This window comes from Neolamprologus brichardi, chromosome 14, assembly GCF_056152115.1.
Source record: "Neolamprologus brichardi isolate AB-2024 chromosome 14, ASM5615211v1, whole genome shotgun sequence".
Lineage (NCBI taxonomy): Eukaryota > Metazoa > Chordata > Actinopteri > Cichliformes > Cichlidae > Neolamprologus > Neolamprologus brichardi.
In genome coordinates, this window is record NC_142117.1 from 13708999 (window position 1) to 13716193 (window position 7195).

Below are 7195 nucleotides of genomic sequence, written 5' to 3' on the forward strand. Positions count from 1 at the left end.
GGGCAGTGGCTGAAGCAAAAACTCGGGTGTGGGAGGAGTTCGGAGAGGCCATGGAAAAGGACTTTTGGACTGCCTTGAAGAGATTCTGGCAAACCGTCAGGGGAAAGCGGTGCTCTACCTGCACTGTGTATAGTGCTGGCGGACCACTGCTGACGTCGACTGAGAAAATTGTCAGGCGGTGGAAGGAATACTTCAAGGACCTCCTTAATCCCACTGACACGTCTTCTGAGGAGGAAGCAGAGTCTAGGGTTGAGGGGAATGACCCGCCAATTTCTGGGGGCGAGGTCACTGAGGCAGTTAAACAACTCCTTGGTGGCAGAGCCCCTGGTGTTGATGAGGTCTGCCCCAAGTTCCTGAAGGCTCTGGACGTTGTAGGGCTTTCCTGGTTGACACGCCTCTACATTGTTGCGTGGAGATCAGGGGCAGTACCCCTGGACTGGCAGACCGGGGTGGTGGTCCCCATCTTTAAGAAGGGAGACCGGAGGGTGTGTTCCAACTACAGGGGGATCACACTCCTCAGCCTCCCTGGGAAAGTCTATGCCAGGGTGCTGGAAAGGAGAGTTCGTCCGCTAGTCAAACCTCAAATACAGGAGGAACAATGCGGTTTTTGTCCTGGTCGCAGAACACTGGATCAGCTCTTTATCCTCTCAAGGATACCTGAGGGTGCATGGGAGTTTGCCCAACCAGTCTACATGTGTTTTGTGGACTTGGAGAAGGCATTCGACCGTGTCCCTCGGGGTGTCCTGTGGGAGGTGTTGCAGGAGTATGGGGTGTCTGGCCCATTGCTACGGGCCATTCAATCCCTAACCCTAACCCTCCAAATCTGAGGCCATGGTTCTCAGCCGGAAAAGGGTGGAGTGACCACTCCGGGTCGGGGATGAGTTCCTGCCCCAAGCAGAGGAGTTCAAGTATCTCGGGGTCTTGTTCGCAAGTGATGGGAGAAGGGAGCCGGAGATCGACAGACGGATTGGGGTTCTGGCTGCAGTGATGCGGACACTGCACCGGTCTGTCGTGGTGAAGAGGGAGCTGAGTGTAAAAGCGAAGCTCTCAATTTACCGGTCGATCTACGTCCCTACCCTTACCTATGGCCACGAGCTGTGGGTAGTGACCGAAAGAACGAGATCGCGAATACAAGCGGCAGAAATGAGCTTCCTCCGAAGGGTGGCTGGCCTCTCCCTTAGAGATAGGGTGAGAAGTTCGGCCATCCGGGAGGGGCTCACAGTAGAGCCGCTGCTGCTCCACATCGAAAGGAGCTAGCTGAGGTGGTTCGAGCATCTGACAAGGATTCCTCCTGGGCGCCTCCTGGGTGAGATGTTCCAGACATGTCCCACTGGGAGGAGGCCCCGGGGCAGACCCAGGACACGCTGGAGAGATTATATCTCTCGGCTGGCCTGGGAACGCCTTGGTGTTCCCCCGGATAAGCTGGAGGAGGTGGCTGGGGAGAGGGAGGTCTGGGCCTCTCTGCTTAGGCTGCTGCCCCCGCGACCCGGCCTCGGATAAAGCGGATGAAGATGGATGGATAGAGGAAAAATGATGTAAGAGGGGGTCCACTCATTTGTACTGCAGTGAGCTGGAAGCAGGACTCTAATCAGAGTTCTCTGTCTCTGCTTCAATTAGAAAAGGCGAGAAGACTGCAGCACGACCACATCATGTAGCAAAATAACATTTAACAATGTCATTACAGGCTGCCATTTCTGAATGCACATAGATCTATAAAAACCTGCAATTAAAGGGAATCAGCTGTGCTATATCTGTGCTAACTGATTACACAGACAATGTGTATTGATTTTGAAAGGGAATAGCAGCACCCTGGTCCTTTTGGTTTAAGCTCGGCCCGCCTCAGTGTGAGAAGAAGAAGAGTAATTGCTTCTATTAAGGAGATAGAGTTAAAAGGTAAGGGATTCTTTGATTATTACTGATAGTTGTTTCCAGGAGTTGGGTGAAACTGGTTCATCATAATAAGCAAGCGTTGTGGAGGCCAGGAAATGCATGAGTGTGCATGAGGCCACCGCGGCCTTTATTCTCCCATTAAAGGGAGGTTAGGAGTAATGGATAAATCAGGGAATGACAATGGGAAGGATGCAAATGTACAGTGGAGGCACCATCCGCTGGGATGTCAGACTAATTGCTTTATTTTTCTTCTTCATGGGCCAGGTGCTGCAGCAGCCTTCTCTGTGGGCTACATCAAGGTGACCTGGGTTGTGTGGGGAGAGCTGGCTTTGGGGATGTTCTCAGCTATAGGGTCAGGCGCTATGTTTCTGATGACATTCACGAGCAGCATCTGGGTATGCTACGTCGGTTATGTCATATTTAAATCCTGTTACATGCTCCTCATCACCATCACAACATAAGTGCATGTTAGAATTCCTCCACGCTGCTCCTCTAAATGTGTTTTAAAAATGACAAGAACAACTTAAAGAATTCATTCAAACTGACTGTTTTGTCAGTTCAATACAGAGGAAAGGATGACAATATTAGTTTAGAGTCAGCTTAGTGGTTCATTACCACACAAATCTATTGCAGTCTTAGAGTATGTGCTGAATCTCTCATAATTCAGGTTTCAGATTGCCTCTAACCTCTCCATGGAGTGCTATGCTCTGACTTTTGGGATCAACACTTTTGTAGCCCTCTCACTGCAGACCATCATTACAGCAGAGGTGGGTCGAGTATCCAAAAATTGTACTCAAGTAAGAGTCGCATTACTTTAAAATATTATTACTCAAGTAAAAGTGAAAAGTAGTTGTCAAAAAAGTTACTCAAGTAAGAGTAAAAAAGTACTTAGAAAAGACTACTCAAGAAGCGAGTAACTGTTTAAAATGTCAGATTTATTTTATAAATAAATGCTATCAAAAAAACAAAAATAAATAAATAAATATACAAATTTTAGTATTTTCAAAGGAATATATGTAAAAACTAGAGATGGCACGATACCACTTTTTATGTCCGATACCGATACCGATATCATAAATTTGGATATCTGCCGATACCGATATGAATCCGATATAGTGTGTTTTTTAATCAATAAAACGGTTTTTTTAATATCTTGTTGCATTTTGTATAAGTTCATACTCAAGTTTAAATAAATAACAACACTAAAGCTATTCTGTTATACCTGTATGTAAAAAATACACTGCGCCGAAAATATTTCATAGTTCAGCAACACTGATCAATCTAATAAACTTAAACCTGCACCATCCTCCCTATTCTGGTATTTTAAAGAGTACTTAGCAGAAATATTAAGCAACCTAACTAATAGGGTTGCAAACTCCCAGCAAAAAAAAAAAATAGGGAACCACCCTCCACCTCATGATGCTTAATCGATGTAATCAAATTTAATTTGATGCAGGGGGAAAAATGCACAAAAATAAATTATTTTTCAAGAATAATTAAATAGATTCAACATCTTTCTTCAACAGAATTGCAGACTGCACAGATGGTACCTTCCCAAAGGAAAAAGTACTATAGCTTACTAGGGTATATTAGACTTAACAGTTACTATATACAGTAATGGACTTCTATATATTTTACATCAGATTAAAACTTTGGGTGTAAGAGTCAGACAATTATTTTTAAAAGCTAGACATTTTAAATGAGAATAAGAAAGAAAAGTATGTCTTTGTGCCCCCTTTTCCCTGTTCATGCCCTATCGGCCCCCCTGGCTAAACTTTGCTAGATCCGCCCCTGCACAGTTACGTCAGCTGTGTTGAGAATAGATTCCTTAATGTAGATCAGAGTTAAAGAGAATGTAGTTTGTGATTGCTTGCAACATTATAATATTGTGGTAATGGGTGTAAGTATACAAAATAGAAAATAGGCCTTGGATGGGAACAAAGAACTGAGGTGCAGGGCAGAAGGACAATCAACCCCCACCCCCAGGGCATGAAGCAAGAGTTACTGAGGGTGAGGGGCAGACAAAGGGCAAATGGACACTACCTTAAAAGGAGGTGGGGGTCAGGGTGTCAGCGCCCTTGGCCACTGTACTAGTGTATTTCCATTGTGGGGGTGTTTACTGTAAGGGGGAGGAGACCAGAGACTATAACTGTAGCTGCTGTGTAAAACTCTTCAGATCAGCCTTTAGCATAGGACTGCATAGGAATGCAGTGTGCGGATCTCCAGATGCATCTGTAAGAATAATGGGTAATAAAAGGATTGTGTAAAAATGGAAACATCTCAGAGTGATCTCTACCAGGACCAAAAGAATCGGAGAGACCGGCGTTGTCTCGACAATTTGGTGCCGTGACCCGGATCTTGGTAGTTGATCTCCATTTGGACCTTGGCTGAAGCGGAATGGACACTGAGGGTATTGCCGGCAAAAAACAAGGTAAGCAGAACCTGTTTAATCGAATCTGCATATTGGAAATAAGCTAAATTTCACCCAAAAGTGTCCTGAACGCAGAAGTCCGTAAATTTTGATAAGAGATGTGTGTAGAACAGAGCTGGTTTTTCTAAAAGTGAGGGTTTGAGGCCCAGAAAGCAGGACTTTCTAAATTCTATTGTCCTTGGATGTGGCTGCCCCTCCTATGAGTTGACGAATTCATAGGCCCAGACGGCGTTTCTGGAGCTAGGTTTGAGGCCTGGGAAGTTCAGGACCCCCGAATTCTACTAAAACGGTTTGAGGCCGAGGGAGAAGATTGGTTAAAATTCCTCCCTAAATTCTACTAAAACGGTTTGAGGCCGAGGGAGCAGATTGGTTAAATATTCCTCCCTAAATTCTACTTTGTTGTGAGCTGGTGTTTTAAGAAAACTTAGGTTTGAAGTGTGATTGTGCAGAGAGTAGCATGTGGCTGAATCTGAAGAACAAAAGGTGTGTGTGTGGGGGTGCTCCTTTGAGGACAAAGGAAAGTTGTGTAGGTGTGTGTTTAAACTACCTGATGACCAAAATGGAGGAGGTGTGTGTAAGTGCCCTGAGGAGCAAAATGGAGGTGTGTGTGTGTGTGTGTGTGTGTGTGTGTTCCTTTGAGGGACAAAAGGGGAGACAGAGCGGATTACAGGGAATTATTGACAAAACAATAATAGTAATAATATGGAGAATTTGATCAAGAGCTAGATGAGAGCAGTTGGGGAGAAAGGAAAAGAGAGGTTGGAGAAGTGGATTAAGACGTTGATGTGCGGGTGTAAAACAATGGTAAAAAAAAAAAAGGGTAAAAATTAAAAAGAAAAAACAACAAAACCAAAAAAGTGTGGAATTGTGAGAGGGCAACTGTCTCCAACTGGGGGGAGCGGGTGATACTGCAGGTCACCAGCTGCCCTTAGTGGACACAAAAGAAAAACAGAACAGGAGTGTGGTTGATGAAAAAAAGTAATAATAATATGAAGAGGGTTTTGTTTTTCTCAGTCAAGAACAACTAAAATCTTACTTTCAGGGTTTTTAAGACAGGAGAGAGACACGGCTGGAATTAACTGGACATTACAACACAAGGGGAAGTGAAACTAGAAATACTGAAAAGACCTTCAAAATAAAACAGGAAACACACCAACTGAACTCTAACAGAGATGCAAATTTAACACAGACTGGGGAGACAGAACATAGGAATGTGGAACAGGAGGGCACAGAGGACACAAAACACTAGGGATAATTAGAAACAACCCAAAATAAACAAAACCACAGAATGTTAATAAACTTAAACATAAACACGGAGTCCACAGACTCCGGACCAGGACAGTGAATGATCAAGTTGTCTCAGTGTGTCACTTGCAGGTGGGGAGATGGACCTGGATCAATTCTCCACAAGCAGCAGTCGGAAGACAATTATAGGTAAAGATCATTAGAAACACCCAGCCCGAGTTTTGGCTGAATTGTTTTGCAGCTTTCCTTCCTCATCCTGAAAAAGAAAGCTCCAAGGAAGCTAATCTCTTCTTGAAGACACGGAGTGCAGTTTCAGGAGCACAGGCATGAACATTACAACAGCAGAGTCCTGAGCATAGAGGTCCAGCAGCGCTATGGGCAAACGACATCAGAGAAAGAAAGAGAAGATCCATCATCACGACTGGATGGATGTAGAGATGCGGTTCCAGCAAGCTGCAACTTCACTGTGGGTGAAGGACTTATGAGGAGACTTTCTGAGTTTGACATTTGCCATGTTTGGAGCAAAATGGCAATGAAAGAGACAGTGGGAGAATACACAGGACAAAGCTGAAGCGAACTGACTGCCATTGGACTGCAAAGTGGAAGAAGAGACCACAGTGAAAGAAGGAGCAAGTGAGGACAGAGGAATGCTGTTGTTTTATTTTGGGGAATCAAATTGGGTTAAGGAATCCAGGGAGACAAACGACTGCCTTGAAGTGAAGAATTGAAAAAGTGTCCAGACCACCACAAAAGGGGGAGGAAGACAAGTACTGAGGTATGCAAGTGCACTGCTGGACAAAACGGAAAGGCAACACCTCACGTGCACACAACATGTACTGGGGGTAGCACAAAATCATACAGGAAGTGCACACATCACAAGAGGGTACCTGTAGAAGGGGTTAACAACACAAAGCGTGGTTGCCTATGGTAACTCGCAAGCATTAGGATGTAGCTGTGCCTGACTATGATTGAGATTTTTAAATTTTTATTTAGGTGTTTCTGAAACAAAAAGGTGGAGCAAAAGAAGTTTTGTTTCAGAAAAAAAGGGGGAAGGTAAATAAAATGACATACATAAGTACAAAATGCATGACTAGGAAAAGTTTGGGGGATTTAATTGGCTGATACATTTTTTGTTCGTTACCAAGTTGAACCTGCTAATTAGATTTGGTGTGTTTTAATTTTTAGAGAAGGAATATTCTGGGACAAGTCCTAAGGCTACGATTTTATATATGTGGTTATTCTGGTATTTTATTTTTTAACAGTGCACTGACAGTTTTGTTTGACAATTTTCTCTCTTACAAGCAGGCCTGCACGATTGGATATGAAAGCGCTATACTAAATTTTTGCTTGAAAATTATCGCAAACTGAGCTTCTCCACTTTACAATGGGCTCTGGAGAAAGTCACTTATTTGGGACGCAATCAGATAATGAGTCCCTGCCATAAAGGATTTCGCGAGGCAATCCATTCTAAAATTCTTTTTTTTGTTCTTTTTGAAATGTCGTCATATTACTGGCAGTAGAAACTTGATGCGACATGAGAGGTTCTGCTATCAGCAATAAACACGGGGACTGACTGGACTGACAAAAACTTGACTGACTTGACACCAATATGCAAGATTGCACCTCCAC